This window comes from Coregonus lavaretus (assembly GCF_964263955.1).
Source record: "Coregonus lavaretus genome assembly, chromosome: 4".
Taxonomy (NCBI): Eukaryota; Metazoa; Chordata; class Actinopteri; order Salmoniformes; family Salmonidae; genus Coregonus; species Coregonus lavaretus.
In genome coordinates, this window is record NC_139991.1 from 54,007,132 (window position 1) to 54,024,477 (window position 17,346).

Sequence of the window (17,346 nt, forward strand, 5' to 3'; positions counted from 1 at the left end):
TTATTTAATAAAGCAACCACGAAAAACAACAAATGACGATAGTGAAGTCCTCTGTAACACTGACAGAAACATGGAACAAAAACCCACAAACCAAGGAGAAACCACACAATTTAAATATGGCTCCCAATCAGAGATAACGAGCCGACAGCTGACACTCGTTACCTCCGATTGGGAGTCATATGACTAATCAAGAACAATCACCCAACATAGAAATGAACAACTAGAATCCCCAACATAGAAATACACCCAAACAATGAAAATGAACAACCCTGGCTCAATAATCAAAGTCCATGGAGCCAGAGTGTCACATACGGTGAAGCATGGTGGTGACAGCATCATGTGTAGGGATGTTTTTCAGCGGCAGGGACTGGAAGGCTAGTCAGGATCGAGTGAAAAATTAACGGAGCAATGTACAGAGAGATCCTTGATGAAAACCTGCTTCAGAGTGCTCAGGACCTCAGACTGGGGTGAAGGTCTACCTTCCAACAGGACAACGACCCTAAGCGCACAGCCAAGACAACGCAGGAGTGGCTTCGGGACAAGTCTCTGAATGTCCTTGAGTGGCCCAGCCAGAGCCCAGACTTGAACCCGATCGAACATCTCTGGAGAGACCTGAAAATAGCTGTGCAGCGACGCTCCCCATCCAACCTGACAGAGCTTGAGAGGATCTGCAGACAAGAATGGCCTACTGTAGGACTACTTCATCATTATCCTCTGCCTGCATCCCTCATCCCTACCTGTAGCCTACCTGCCTCTGGTATAATGCATTTCCACCTCTCACTCTATCAGTCTTGCGTGTCCATCTTCCTGAATTAAAATGAGATATTCTAACAAATCAATCTTGCTGACAAAGCGTCATTAAATAATGCTAAGTTATTTAGCTATCGTGTGGATGAAGGGCTGTTTTTTAAAATATATATAACAATCATCCAGATAGTGCAACTACTGCATAGGCAACACAATAATATCAGACAGCGACAAGCTGGCCCGGCCAAATGCAAAAATGTGCGGGAAGTGCACAAGACAATGTTGGTGGGAAGTGCAGGAGACAATGACACTGTCATAGGTGGCTTCTTATAGCCTATAGCAGGGGTCGGCATTGATGCTACTATTTCTAAAGTTCTCCTTGCCAGTTATGATTTTCATAAGCATTGTAGGTTACCTAACTGTGCCCAAATATTGTCTAACTGTCCAAAAACTAAATAATTGTATAGCTGTCTACTAGACAGAGGCCTTATTAATGTCACTTGTTAAATCCACTTCAATCAGTGTAGATGAAGGGGAGGAGACAGGCTAACTAAGAATTGTTATGCGTTGAATGGGCAAAACAAAATATTTAAGTGCCTTTAAACAGGGTATGGTAGTAGATGCCAGGTGCACCGGTGTGTTAAGAACTGCAATGCTGCTGTTTTTTTCACGCTCAACAGTTTCCTGTGTATCAAGAATGGTCCACCACCCAAAGGACATCCAGGCAACTTGACATAACTGTGGGAAGCATTGGAGTCAACATGGGCCAGCATCCCTGTGGAATGCTTTCAACACCTTGTAGAATCCATGCCCAGACGAATTGAGGCTGTTCTGAGGGCAAAAGAGGGTGCAACTCAGTATTAGGAAGGTGTTCCTAATGGTTTGTATACTCAGTGTATTTGTTCTCATAGGTAGGTCTTTGAATTTCCGTTTGGAATATGAATTGCTTAGCAGGGCGTTGTCTTATAAAATACTAATGTCTCATTATTATTTTAACTTAGCTGACTGCCTGTTTGAAACTGCACATATAAGAAATCCTCCTCCATGAGCTCTGTTACAGCGTCTGTGAATGCTGTTGGAGGGAACAACAGTCAGAGGATGATGGGGGGGGGGGGGCAGCATCAGAATAATGAGTGTGGCTATTAAGTGATAGCCCAGCGGCTTAAATTCCCACCACGCTGCCAGACAGACAAGTCTTAATCTCCACACACACACACACACACCGTCAAGGAAGCTTTATAAATATAATAACAGAGATTTAAGTACAGGGGGTTAGACACAGACACACACACAGATGCATGCACGCAGGTGTTATGGATGTCACACTGCTTGCTTAGCGAGTACCGCTTCCTCCTGATTCAGCTCACACGAGGCACAAACCCAGGACCTCTGCCTTGCTAGCACACGTGATCGCCCTCCTTGACAATGTACCAACCGTTTGAGCTATCGAATTTCAGTAACATTTCAAGCTAGCTGTGGAGTGAACTTACGGTACGTTCTTAACTCCGTTACAGAGGCATGCATGCACACACACACACATACACACACACACTCTCCCCCTGTCCCGTCTAACTGCTGGGGTGTGTGATTCAGTCATACACACACAGACTGGTGCTCAGTGACAGCTGACAGTCTGATCAATACTATCCCAGGCAGGTCTGGGTCGAGGTCTGGGTCAGGAGCCAGACTAAATCACTCTCAGCTAGGTTCACTGAGGCAAGGCCAGCACTACAGCCAAGCAATCTACCAACCAAATATATAATTACTCCTACTAAGATAAATTAGGACCTTTTTTTATCTCAATCTAATGGGCCAGTATCAGGAACGAGAAGTGATTCAGACCAACAGTGATTAATTTGCCTGAGGAGGAGGATGGCAATGGGGGGCAAAGCCTGATGACAACACTCTATTTTCAGCCTGGCTGGATCAGTAAACAGTCCAAGTATGAGATCAGGAAGGGGAAAGGAAAAGTCAAAGAGGAGGTTGATTAAATAAATCCTTTGCCTGAGATCACGTTGAAAAGGTGGGATATGAAGAGAGACTTGTCTGTGTGACTCATCATCATCTCATTTATAATCCTTTACAGCTCCCCTCTTCATCTTCTACCTTCACATCTCACGCCTTTACAATCTGTTTAGTGGGGAACAGCCAACAGGCTATCAGCTAAATAGAGTGCTGCCGGAGACCTCCTGAACCTCCCCTCAAGCACAGCACAAACTCATCATCAAAATAGCACTTTTCAAAATACACAAAGTTATCATCCCCTGGCCTGAATTTGACAAAGTATTAATTTGTTAGGACCAACCAATCATATTTGTTCAGGTAAAAGACAGGGCTGCCTGAAATGTCCTTAGGTTACCCGCAATCCTGTGGGGCAAATTAAATTACATGCGGAAAATGAACTGCCATGCAACAGTCGTTTCCGCCGACCTAATTTTCCCAGCCAATCATGCAGCAGGAGAACAACAGAGCGGGCTCATTTTCATAGATTACAGTAGGTGTCTGTGGATTTGTCAGTCAGAGTTCACTTAATATCTAATGAGAGTCGCCCAGACTCAGTAAACTCATATTAGCTTCACACACATTTTAATTTCTACATCCTAGATTTCGATGATCAAAATAGTCCTTAAAGCTTAGACTAGAGGAAAAATATGTTTTTATTAAAATGTGAGCTTAGTATACTTTGTGGGTTTTGTTATTTTCTCAAATGAGGTAGACAGTGTTTATAAACACGCTGATATGATAAGAATCCAATTCAGTCACAATATTTTTTTTCACAAGTAACTTTAAGTGTAATATTATATGCTGATATATGCTGTATACTGTATGCTGATATTGTACAGTGGGCTTTTTCATAGAAAGAAAGAGTGACAGGGATGCCCACTTTGGACAGACTGGAAATGGATGGTAGAGCAGCAAAGATGCTTACTGTAAGTGAGAGCCTTGTTCCAATGACTGTGGGACTGGGACCCCTGTCAAACACACATGCACGTACGACCACACGCACCCACACACACAAACTCACATAAAAGTCCAGGAGGCAGTAATGGAGCCGTGGTCAGATCATCTCTCACAAAAAGGGTTAACCTCTCGATTCGTTTTCAATCAGGACAGGGATTATCTGTCATAACCCTGAGGGGTTTGGACTCAATCTTGGGCCGGGAGGAGTGAAGTGGAGCAGGGATTTTCCCTCATCTCTGAGCCAAAGCCAAGCCAGGCCAGGCTGGGCCAGCCTCCACATGGCCTTAAACACTGGGCTCAGACCCTTCAGTCCTCTCCCCCTGTCTAAATCTCAGTATGGGGCTATGAAAAGGAATGGGACTCAAGCAGAGAGGCCTAAGAGCATCTGCAGTGGGTCAATGGATTTGGGAAGTTCAGGTGGCATAGAGATTAGTCTCTCAAATAAATATAATATCAAGGACATGAGAGGTTAAGAGTCTCTCACCAAATTTTCCTCAACGCTACAAGTCCAGGTCAGTTTGTATTTTTTGGGGTATTTATTAGGGATCCCCATTAGCTGCTGACAAGGCAGCAGTTACTCTTCCTGGGGTCCAAACACATTAAGGCACTTACATCACACATAAAACAAAAGATAAAACAGTACATCATATAACATTATTACACCACTACATACAGTGCCTTCGGAAAGTATTCAGACCCCTTGACTTTTTCCACATTTTGTTACGTTACAGCCTTATTCTAAAATTGATTAAATAAATAAAAATCCTCAGCAATCTACACACAATACCCCATAATGACAAAGTGAAAAGAGGTTTTTAGAAATGTTCAATATAAAAAAATAAAATAAAATAAAAAATACCTTAAGTATTAGGACCCTTTGCTATGATACTCGAAATTGAGCTCATATGCATCCTTGAGATGTTTCTACAACTTGATTGGAGTCCACCTGTGGTAAATTCAATTGCTTGGACATGATTTGGAAATACACACACCTGTCTAAGGTCCCACAGCTGACAGTGCATGTCAGAGCAAAAACCAAGGCATGAGGTCAAACGAATTGTCCATAGAGCTCCGAGACAGGATTCTGTCCAGACAAAGATCTGGGGAAGGGTACCAAAACATTTCTGCAGCATTAAAGGTCCCCAAGAACACAGTGGCCTCCATCATTCTTAAATGGAAGAAGTTTGGAACCACCAAGACTCTTCCTAGAGCTGGCCGCCCAGCCAAACTGAGCAATTGGGGGAGAATGGCCTTGGTCAGGGAGGTGACCAAGAACCCTATGGTCACTCTGACAGAGCTCAAGAGTTCCTCTGTGGAGATGGGAGAACCTTCCAGAAGGACAACCATCTCTGTAGCACTCCACTAATCAGGCCTTTATGGTAGAGTGGCCAGACGGAAGCCACTCCTCAGTAAAATACACATGACAGCCCACTTGGTGTTTGCCAAAAGCCACCTAAAGACTCTCAGACCATGAGAAACAAGATTCTCTGGTCTGATGAAACCAAAATTGAACTCTTTGGCCTGAATGCCAAGCGTCATGTCTGGAGGAAACCTGGCACCATCCCTACGGTGAAGCATGGTGGAGAACAGGTAGGGTTGGCAGGTAGATTAGTGGGTAAGAGCGTTGTGCCAGTAACCGAAAGGTCACTGGTTCTAATCCCCGAGCCGACTAGGTGAAAAATCTGTCGATGTGCCCTTAAGCAAGGCACTTAACCCTAATTGCTCCTGTAAGTCGCTCTGGATAAGAGCGTCTGCTAAATTACTAAAATGTAAATGTAAATGTAGAACAGGTATTCTGAGTGGATTTCTAGTCCCACTCAGGAGGCATGCACACCATCCACCGTTTCCGAGTATATTACTCGCTAATGTTCAGTCCCTGGACAATAAAGTAGATGAGCTTATGGCGAGGATCTCCTTCCAGAGAGACATCAGGGACTGTAACATACTCTGTTTCACGGAATCATGGCTCTCTCTGGATATACTGTCCCCGTCCATACAGCCAGCTCAGTACATCGCGCAGACAGGAATAAAGAACTCTCCGGGAAGAAGAAAGGTGGTGGTGTATGTTTCATGATTAACTACTTATGGTGTGATTGTGATAATGTAAAGGAACTCAAGTCCTTTTGTTCACCCAACCTAGAATACTTCACAATCAAATGCCGAAAGTATTACCTCCCAAGATAATTCTCTTTGGTTATAGCCACAGTTGTGTATATCCCCCTCAAGCCGATACCACGACGGCCCTCAAGGAACTAGACTGGACTTTGTGCAAACTGGAAACCACATATCCTGAGGCCGCATTTATTGTAGCTGGGGATTTTGAGGAAAACGCTACTGAAGGTCTATCAACACATTGCCTGTAGTACTCGCTTCAAAAACTCTCTACTATTATTACTCTCCCTTCCGGGATTGCTACAAGGCCCTCCCCCGCCCTACCTTCGGCAAATCAGATCACGACTCCATTCTGCTCCTCCCTTCCTATAGGCAGGAACTCAAACAGGAAGTACCCATTCTAAGGTCTATTTAATGCTGGTCTGACCAATCGGAATCCATGCTTCAAGAATGTTTTGATCACGTGGACTGGGATATGTTCCGGGTTGCCTCTGAGAATAACATTGACGTATACACAGTGACTGAGTTCATCAGGAAGTGTATAGGGGATGTTGTTCTCACTGTGACTATTAAAACTTACCCAAACCAAAAACCGTGGATGGATGTTGGCATTCGCGCAAAACTGAAAGCGCGAACCACCACATTTAACCACGGCAAGGTGACTGGGAATATGGTTGAATACAAACAGGCAAAACATCAGTACAGAGACAAAGTGGAGTCGCAATTCAACTAGCTGGCTACCACCAAGTTACTCAACCCTGCACATAGACATGGAAACACTAGTCACTTTAATAATGTTTACATACTGCTTTACTCATTTCATATGTATATACTGTATTCTTCTGTATTTAGGTCAATGCCACTCCGACATTGCTCGTCCTAATATTTATAAATTTCTTAATTCCATTATTTTACTTTTAGATTAATGTGTACTGTTGTGAGTTGTTGTTAATACTGCACCGTTGGAGCTAGGAACACAAGCATTTCGCTACACATGCAATAACATCTGCTAAATATGTGTATGTGACCAATAACATTTGATTTGATTTGATTTAGTCCAGGTACGACAAAACTAGGGCCTGTAGGACCTGCCTTGTTGATAGTGTTGTTAAGAAGGCAGAGCAACATTTTATTATGGACATACTTCTCCCCATCTTAGCTACCGTTCTATCATGACAGTTTACAATCCAGGGTTACTCAAAGCAGATTAGTCACCTCAATTTGCTCAATTTCCACATGATTCATTACAAGATTTAGTTGAGGTTTAGGATTTAGTGAATGATTTTTCCCAAATACAATGCTTTTAGTTTTTGAAATATTTAGGACTAACTTATTCCTTGCCACCCATTCTGAAACTAACTGCAGCTCTTTGTTAAGTGTTGCAGTAATTTCAGTCGCTGTAGTAGCTGACGTGTATAGTGTTCAGGAATCAGCATACATAGACACACTATGTGACTAGATATGTGACTCGTTTCAGGAAACTAGCCGTATGTCGCGGGTCACTACTTCACAGGAGAGGCATTTGAACGTAAACTTTATTATTTTTATCAAAATGTGTTTTTTGGCAGAAATGCCTTCTGGAACATGTGAACTTTCATATGCCTTAATAACAAACTTGTATGCCTCTGCAAATATGAATACAATTGTTAAATTACGAGCATAGTTGGTTTAGCCACAGAAAAAGACAGCAACCTTCCCGCTAGCCATGATTGGCTGAGATAATGAGTGGGCTGGACATATCGAGAAATGAGTTCGGATTGGTTTGCCATATAGCACACTTCTGTTTATTTGAGCTGGTCAGTATGTGTAGGTAATCCTGTCTAACGCGGCTCTTTTTTAAATATATCGCTTAATAGAATTGCATAAGTGTTGCTTTCCACTTTCTGGCAGACCGAGTTTTGAAATCAGTGGAATTAGAGTATGATATCTAAGGAGATGAAGAAAACACCTGTCTCCGGATTACATCTTCAAACTAAGGGCAACCATGGCATCCGTGACAGGGAGAAGCATCCAACCATGATGTATACAGGTAAGATAGTTTAGCTAGCTACATTTTCAGATATTAAACGTTTCTAATTTGGACAGAAAGTCATTTTCATTTCAAGTTAGTGTACTGTTAGATAGCTAGCTAACGTCAGCTGGCTGGCTCACTAGATAACGTTACGTGTATGATCTTATTATTCGTATCTCAGAGCCATTTGCTTTGCTAGTTATAGCCTAATGTTAGCTAGCAAACATTGAACCTGGCTGGTTAGCTAGCTAGCTACACGCCTTAACAAAAGACTCCACTATGCAAGTAACCATTTCAATAGAATGTCACTGCGACAACTGTTGATAGACTTAGCTGGAAAATTCGCTCTGGCTATCTACTCCATGTTCAGAGCACTCTCGTCTGAGTGTGCCAGAGCGCAGAATAACTGACAAAGGTCCCCTGTAGCTCAGTTGGTAGAGCATGGCGCTTGCAAAGCCAGGGTTGTGGGTTCGTTTCCCACGGGGGGCCTGTATGAAAATGTATGCACTCACTAACTGTAAGTCGCTCTGGATAAGAGCGTCTGCTAAATGACTAAAATGAAAAATGTAAATTTACTCAACACCCGTTGAATATGGCCGGTGTCAGTAAACGTTGGCTAAAAAGGGTAAATTGTTGCCAGCAACACAGTTGCAGTCACCAACACTCTGAATAACATCTAAACAGCTCTGCTAGGGCGAGTAAAATGGTCATTGAGCTGTTCTCTCATTTGTGTCTGGAACAATGCTGAATGGGTGTAGACAAAGAAGAGCTCTCCAGTAGGTACCAAAACATTCAAAGGCCATTTTCTCAAAATGTAGGTTACAAGATGATCAAATTTCAGAGCAGAATTACTTTCCCATTGTTCCTCAAATGCAGTGTATGATATACCATTTTGTAGCTCTGTGTCTCTGCTTTTATCTAATGATGTCATCCCTGTGCTGTTTGTAACTACCCTGGTAGGTTGACTGATAACCTGAACCAGGTTTCAGGCACTGGTTACAGTTTGAAGCTTTTTCTTGAGTGGACGGCTTGATGAAAGCCAGTCAATATTGAAATCACCCAGAAAATATACCTCGCTGTTGATATCACATACATTGTCAAGCATTTCACACATATTATCCAGATACTGACTGTTAGCACTTGGTGGTCTATAGCAGTTTCCCACAAGAATGGGCTTTAAGTAAGGCGGATGAACCTGTAGCCATATTACCTAACAGTATTTAACATGAGCTCCTCTCTAAACTTTACAGGTTCTGAAAATAGACCGCAACACCGCCCCCATTGGCCTTTCTGTCTTTTCTGTAGATGTTATAACCATGTATTGCTACCACTGTATCATCAAAGGTATTGTCTAAGTGAGTTTCAGAGATAGTCAGAATATGAATGTCATCTGTTACTAGCAAGTTATTGATTTCATGAACCTTGTTTCTTAGGCTACATATGTTAATGTGGGCTACAGTGGCTTGCGATAGCATTCACTTCCCTTGGCATTTTTCCTATTTTGTTGCCTTACAACCTGGAATTAAAATGGATTTTTGGGGGGTTTGTATCATTTGATTTACACAACATGCCTACCACTTTGAAGTTGCAAGATATTTTTTCTTGTGAAACAAGCAAGAAATAAGACCAAAAAAAACGGAAAACTTGAGCGTGCATAACTATTCACCCCCCCCCCCCCCCCCCAAAGTCAATACTTTGTAAAGCCACCTTTTGCAGCAAGTAAAGCTGCAAGTCTCTTGGGGTATGTTGCTATAACTTGGCACATCTAGCCACTGCAATTTTTGCAAAACTGCTCCAGCTCCTTCAAGTTGAATGGGCTCCGCTGGTGTACAGCAATCTTTAAGTCATACCACAGATTCTCAATTGGATTGAGGTCTGGGCTTTGACTAGGCCATTCCAAGACATTTAAATGTTTCCCCTTAAACCACTCGAGTGCTGTTTTAGCAATATGCTTAGGGTCATTGTCCTGCTGGAAGGTGAACCTCCGTCCCAGTCTCAAATCTCTGGAAGACTGAAACAGGTTTCCCTCAAGGATTTCCCTGTATTTAGCGCCATCCATCATCCCTTCAATTCTGACCAGTTTCCCAGACCCTGCCGATGAAAAACATCCCCACAGCATGATTGGGCCTCCTGTAGCTCAATTGGTAAAGCATGGCGCTTGCAACGCCAGGGTTGTGGGTTCGATTCCCACGGGGGACCAGTATGAAAAATGTATGCACTCACTAACTGTAAGTCCCTCTGGATAAGAATGTCTGCTAAATGACTAAAATGCAAAAGATGATGTTGCCACCACCATGCTTCACTGTGGGGATCACTCGGGGTGATGAGAGGTGTTGGGTTTGCACCAGACATAGCATTTTCCTTAATGACCAAAAAGCTCAATTTTAGTCTCATCTGATAAGAGTACCTCTTCTATATGTTTGGGGAGTCTCCCACATGCCTTTTGGCGAACACCAAACGTGTTTGCTTATTTTCTTCTTTAAGCAATGGCTTTTTTCTGGCCACTTTTCCGTAAAGCCCAGCTCTGTGGAGTGTATGGCTTAAAGTGGTCCTATGGACAGATACTCCAATCTCGCTGTGGAGCTTTGCAGCTCCTTCAGGGTTATCTTTGGTCTCTTTGTTGCCTCTCTGATTAATGCCCTTCTTGCCTGGTCCGTGAGTTTTGGTGAGCAGCCCTCTCTTGGCAGGTTTGTTGTGGTGCCATATTCTTTCCATTTTAAAAATAATGGATTTAATGGTGCTCTGTGGGATGTTAAAAGTTTCAGATATTTTTTTTATAACCCAACCCTGATCTGTGCTTCTCCATAACTTTGTCCCAGACCTGTTTGGAGAGCTCCTTGGTCTTCATGGTGCCGCATGCTTGGTGGTGCCCCTTGCTTAGTGGTGTTGCAGACTCTGGGGCCTTTCAGAACAGGTGTATACAGTGGGGAGAACAAGTATTTGATACACTGCCGATTTTGCAGGTTTTCCTACTTACAAAGCATGTAGAGGTCTGTAATTTTTATCATAGGTACACTTCAACTGTGAGAGACGGAATCTAAACAAAAATCCAGAAAATCACATTGTATGATTTTTAAGTAATTAATTTGCATTTTATTGCATGATATAAGTTTTTGATACATCAGAAAAGCAGAACTTAATATTTGGTACAGAAACCTTTGTTTGGAATTACAGAGATCATAAGTTTCCTGTAGGTCTTGACCAGGTTTGCACACACTGCAGCAGGGATTTTGGCCCACTCCTCCATACAGACCTTCTCGCAAATTAATTACTTAAAAATCATACAATGTGATTTTCTGGAGAAAAAAAATTTGATTCCGTCTCTCACAGTTGAAGTGTACCTATGATAAAAAATTACAGACCTCTACATGCTTTGTAAGTAGGAAAACCTGCAAAATCGGCAGTGTATCAAATACTTGTTCTCCCCACTGTATATACTGAGATCATGTGACACTTAGATTGCACACAGGTGGACTTTATTTAACTAATTATGTGACTTCTGAAGGTAATTGGTTGTACCAGATCTTATTTAGGGGCTTCATAGCAAAGGGGGTGAATAGATATGCACGCACCACTTTTCCGTTATTTATTTTGTATATATATATTTTGTATGGACTATTTTGTGTATGTCTATTAAATGAAATCCAAATAAAAATCCATTTAAATTACAGGTTGTAATGCAACAAAATAGGAAAAATGCCAAGGGGGATGAATACTTTTGCAAGGCACTGTATTTTTAGCACTTTTCTGGGATGCTTGATTGTTTTTATTCCTTTACTGGGAAGCTTATCAGAAGTAGACATGCTCATGTTATTTATGTTTGAGCTGATAGTGCAGGGTGAGCTGCACACAGTGGACTTCCTACTAGGGCATACCGCCTCAGTGCTTAAAGTATAACTCTGGTTCATAGGCACATTTACTGCATACAATAGCTGTAGGATCAACAGAGGCATTCAGGGCAGTTATGAGACCATCAATTATGTTACATTGTGTCTGCAAACGCCCCTGGGATAATGTACATTTGCTGCAGCATTAGGACAACTCAGCGACACAATGGTAGGGATTAACTGAGCTGGTCTTGGGTCATTGATAAGTGATTGTCTCAATGCAGTTTCAGGTGTTCTATGAGGGTAGAAGTGTTCGGAGATGATTAAACTTGTTATATTTTTGGCAGTCACAGGTCCCATTCAGACAATAAGTAATCTAGGGGAGGTTTTATCTTTTGCTATCTGTATTGAATATCCCACCCTGTGCCTTGTATTCATATAATAGGATATGAACTGTGGATTAACACAAGGTTAGGGAGAACGGGATGAAAGTAACACTTTTTTTTACTTATAACTCAGAGATCGATAGAGCTAAAGACACCATATTGTATGACAAACAACTTATATATGTCCTCTACCATTAGCAACTGTAATTTCATTTATTGGGTAAATTAGTTGAAATTAAATAGACATAGAACAGAACTAACGCAACGTTACTTATGTACCTGCCGGCGGGGCGGAAGTAACACAGCCTTGGGACATAACAGCTGGCAAGAAGTGCACAAAATCTGTCTTTACATTGACATTTTACTCATTTAGCAGACACTCTTATCCAGAGCGACTTATAGTTAGTGCATTCATCTTAAAATAGCAAGGTGGGACAACCACATATCACAGGCATAGAAAGTACATTTTTCCTCAATAATGTAGCTGTCAGTAGAGTCAGAGCTAGAAGGGGGGATTAATTAAGATACTGTTTGAAGAGGTAGGGTTTCTTACCTCAATGTTTCTGGTTGTAATGCTCATTACTTTCCACAAATGTCATGTTTGTGGTGATTTGAATAATTAATGCTATAGGTTCGAAATGTATGAAAATGAACCATGCGTCAGCATCACAATGTTGTGCAACCACAATATTTTGCCTTACAATATTAATCAGACTAAAATGGATCACATAATAGCTATATTAACCATCATTTTCTCATCTCACCTTAATGGGAATGTAGTAGGAGATGTTTTTCACCATTTTCAATGACTATTCATGCTTAGCCCTACCAATCAGGTGCGCTCCAGCTGTACTTGTCATGCGCAATCCTCGTGTCTTGATAGAATAAACGTCCTTTATTCTCTTCAAAAACGGCAAACTCATCATTCTTATCACATTTCCATGGATTGACATAAGGTAATTGACTCCCATAATCATAAAGATATATATTTTTAACCACTAACATGTCGATAAAAACGTATGTGAGAAGCTGATCCATCAAGTCAATTGATTAAGGCATAATTCTAATGATGTCATATATAATTCTCAAACATTCAGTCACTTGTTGATATTTTGTTAACATTATAAAAGCAATATGAGCTAGAGGACACAATGGCCTGTGCTTAAACATTTATTTTATTCCAGGTCATCAGTTTACATTGTGTTACTTTCGTCCCACCTGTCTCTCCTGTAGTTCTCACAAGCTAACAACCAAGACTAGCTAACATGATACTTGAAACCTATGCTGTCATTTAGTCACTAAGGGGTGGTTTCCCGGACAGAGTTTAATTTAAGTCAGCACTAGCCTAATTCTACTTAAATTAATCCAGATTTTAAAATGGCTTTCTGAGACGTTGCTTAGCTTCAGATTAATTAGTTCTAGACTATGGAGTCCCAGACTAATGTAAGTAAGGACTAAACAGTTAATCTTTGTGAAGCCTAATTAGATTAACGATTTGCACTTGGTGCTGACCTGAGGATGCGTAAAAAAAACAGGGATGGGACACTATTACATAAGCATTGTGTGGAATTGGAGCAATTCACCTAAACCAAACAATGGACGGAGGTAAAAGAAAACGTTCAAAGAATTTCAGTGACTTTGAAAAAATACTCCTGAAGCTAATTGTGTCAAACCACCCAATTATGACAGCATGATTCATCAACAGAAAAACAAGAAAAAGAATGCCTGGACTACCATTTGTAATTAATTCAACTCAAATTGAAAAGTGAACAAAAGGTAAGATACTGTATTTATTGTTTGCCCACTACAAATCAGAGTCACTTTGAAATGTTAGTTTTGTTGTGTAACACAACACAGTGGGGCCTAAATGCATTTTTGTGACAGAAATGTAACACAAACAACATTATACATAATTACTAATATAATTTCTATATTGTCATATATTTCTATGGTCCTGTGGAAAAACATCAACTTAAAGAAGACAAATGCTGTTGCTCGTAGGGAGCGTTTCAAGACTGGTGGTGGACCCCCAGTAAGACATTTTACATTTAGATTTTTGTCATTTAGCAGACACTCTTATCCAGAGCGACTTACAGTTAGTGAGTGCATACATTTTCATACTGCCCCCCCGTGGGAAACAAACCCACAACCCTGGCGTTGCAAGCGCCATGCTCTACCAACTGAGCTACAGGGGACCGTAGACAGATGAGCTGGGGGACTTGTTGCCAGGGATCATTGATAGCCAGTAACCCCTGGAAGGTATCCCCGATGATGACGATTTGGACAGTTCAGATGGGGGACTGTTTCAATCCTCATTTGGTAGGACAGATTCATTCAACATGTGCCATCCCCGGAATCCAGGGAACATGTAATGTTGTCAGTCATCTCTTGCACTCCCATAATAAAAATTATGTAAGAACTCAACTCTTGAAAAAATAATGTTCTCTAATGCAGCAATGTAATCATTTTCTAGAGCTTGGAGTGGATAAGACAGGATGAAGGTCAGCCCACTACATCTACAGCAGCCAGGAGGGAAGATTGTGTCACTAACCCAGGCCGGAGGACAAAGACAAAGAGGCTGAGCATGCATGAGAAACTGACCATGGAATTTCATGAGCACAAACTAATGTATTTAAAAGAAGAGCATGATATGAAAATGCAGATCCTTCATGTTGAGTTGACTATGAAGGAGGAAGAGAGAAACAGGAAGCAGCAGCAGTACCAATGTTCTTCTCAAACCAGCACCAGTTCGGGGTCCTGATATTTCCATTTGTGAATTAAAAACCTTTTTTTACCAATCCATGGCTACTGTTTGCTTCAATCACTTGAGCTATCTTTGTTATGAGAACTGCTGCATAGCAAAAGCATCTCTGCAGGCTAGTCCATTTCTGTCATTGTCTGCCTCAACCATGGGAACATCTGGGTCATTCTCATCTTCAGTGCGAGGACCTGGTCAGCCATGCTGATTGAGGTAATTGTGAAGCACTGCTGTTGCAATTATTACAATGCAGCATCATCTTGGTTAAAAGCGCAATGTGTTTCTGAGACACTGGAAACGACTCTTCCACACACCAAACGTGCACTCCACTACACCTCTGGTGCGGATATGAGCTTGGTTGTACCGTTGTTGCTCAGGTCCTATTGCATGAAGATAGAGGGAGAACAAGTAGTTGGTTTATGCATACCCACTGTCACCAAGTATGATTCCACTATGTTGTCCTCCTTCAAGCTTAGCTTACAAAGAGGAGTTTTGCAAAATCCTTGAGTCATGAGTTGTACCTTTCCAGCGTACAACAATGTTGGAGAACTGCAAATTGGGAGTGCACACACTTTGTACATTTATTGAGAACCAGTTTTTACAATTCCTGTACTCCACAGCATCTGCTGTAGAGGGAAACTTGATGGGAATATGACATCCATCTATACAGCCAATGACTCCAGGGAAGTTCCCATATTCATAGAACTCTACCTTTTAGTTGGCTCAGGCAGCAGCATCAGGGAACTTGATATAATTGTCTTTCAGTTCGCATATAGCATTGCAGACTTTGTGGACTATTCTGCATTCAGACGGTTCACTTACACCACACAAATCTCCTGTTTCACGATGGAAGGTTCCAGATGCCAAAAACCTCAAGGTGACCAGTACTTGTAGGGAAGGAGGGATGGGCCTTACCCTAAGAGAGTCAGACGAAAGCCTTGGCCGAAGCAAATCAAATCAAATCAAATTGTATTGGCCACATGCGCCAAATACAACAGGTGCAGACATTACAGTGAAATGCTTACTTACAGCCCTTAACCAACAGTGCATTTATTTTTAATAAAAAAGTAAAATAAAACAACAACAAAAAAGTGTTGAGAAAAAAGAGCAGAAGTAAAATAAAATAAGAGTAGGGAGGCTATATATACAGGGGGGTACCGGTGCAGAGTCAATGTGCGGGGGCACCGGCTAGTTGAGGTAGTTGAAGTAATATGTACATGTGGGTAGAGTTAAAGTGACTATGCATGAATAATTAACAGAGTAGCAGCAGCGTAAAAAGATGGGGTGGGGGGGCAGTGCAAATAGTCCGGGTAGCCATGATTAGCTGTTCAGGAGTCTTATGGCTTGGGGTAGAAGCTGTTGAGAAGTCTTTTGGACCTAGACTTGGCACTCCGGTACCGCTTGCCGTGCGGTAGCAGAGAGAACAGTCTATGACTAGGGTGGCTGGAGTCTTTGCCAATTTTGAGGGCCTTCCTCTGACACCGCCTGGTATAGAGGTCCTGGATGGCAGGAAGCTTGGCCCCAGTGATGTACTGGGCCGTACGCACTACCCTCTGTAGTGCCTTGCGGTCGGAGGCCAAGCAGTTGCCATACCAGGCGGTGATGCAACCAGTCAGGATGCTCTCGATGGTGCAGCTGTAGAATTTTTTGAGGATCTGAGGACCCATGCCGAATCTTTTCAGTCTCCTGAGGGGGAATAGGCTTTGTCGTGCCCTCTTCACGACTGTCTTGGTGTGTTTGGACCATGATAGTTTGTTGGTGATGTGGACACCAAGGAACTTGAAGCTCTCAACCTGTTCCACTCCAGCCCCGTCGATGAGAATGGGGGCGTGCTCAGTCCTCTTTTTTTTCCTGTAGTCCACAATCATCTCCTTTGTCTTGGTCACGTTGAGGGAGAGGTTGTTATCCTGGCACCACATGGCCAGGTCTCTGACCTCCTCCCTATAGGCTGTCTCATCGTTGTCGGTGATCAGACCCACCACTGTTGTGTCGTCGGCAAACTTAATGATGGTGTTGGAGTCTGGGAGGGGACTGAGCACGCACCCCTGAGGGTCCCCCGTGTTGAGGATCAGTGTGGCAGATGTGTTGTTGCCTACCCTTACCACCTGGGGGCGGCCCTTCAGGAAGTCCAGGATCCAGTTGCAGAGGGAGGTGTTTAGTCCCAGGATCCTTAGCTTAGTGATGAGCTTTGAGGGCACAATGGTGTTGAATGCTGAGCTGTAGTCAATGAATAGCATTCTCACGTAGGTGTTCCTCTTGTCCAGGTGGGAAAGGGCAGTATGGAGTGCAATAGAGATTGCATCATCTGTGGATCTGTTGGAGCGGTATGCAAATTGGAGTGGGTCTAGGGTTTCTGGGATAATGGTGTTGATGTGAGCCATGACCAGCCTTTCAAAGCACTTCATGGCTACCGACGTCAGTGCTACAGGTCGGTAGTCATTTAGGCAGGTTATCTTAGTGTCCTTGGGCACGGGGACTATGGTGGTCTGCTTGAAACATGTTGGGATTACAGACTCAGTCAGGGACATGTTGAAAATGTCAGTG

At 42.4% G+C, this 17,346-nt stretch overlaps 2 pseudogenes across 2 annotated transcripts in view; both read right to left on the reverse strand.

Moving 5' to 3' along the window:
• The window catches only part of LOC311127225 (transmembrane protein 132D-like), a 52,004-nt pseudogene that overhangs the window by 21,597 nt on the left and 13,061 nt on the right, over window positions 1–17,346 (reverse strand). The window lies entirely within an intron of this gene.
• On the reverse strand, window positions 14,884–15,750 carry LOC311128526 (putative nuclease HARBI1; annotated as a pseudogene). Its single transcript has one exon. The product of its transcript is annotated as a putative nuclease HARBI1 (transcript).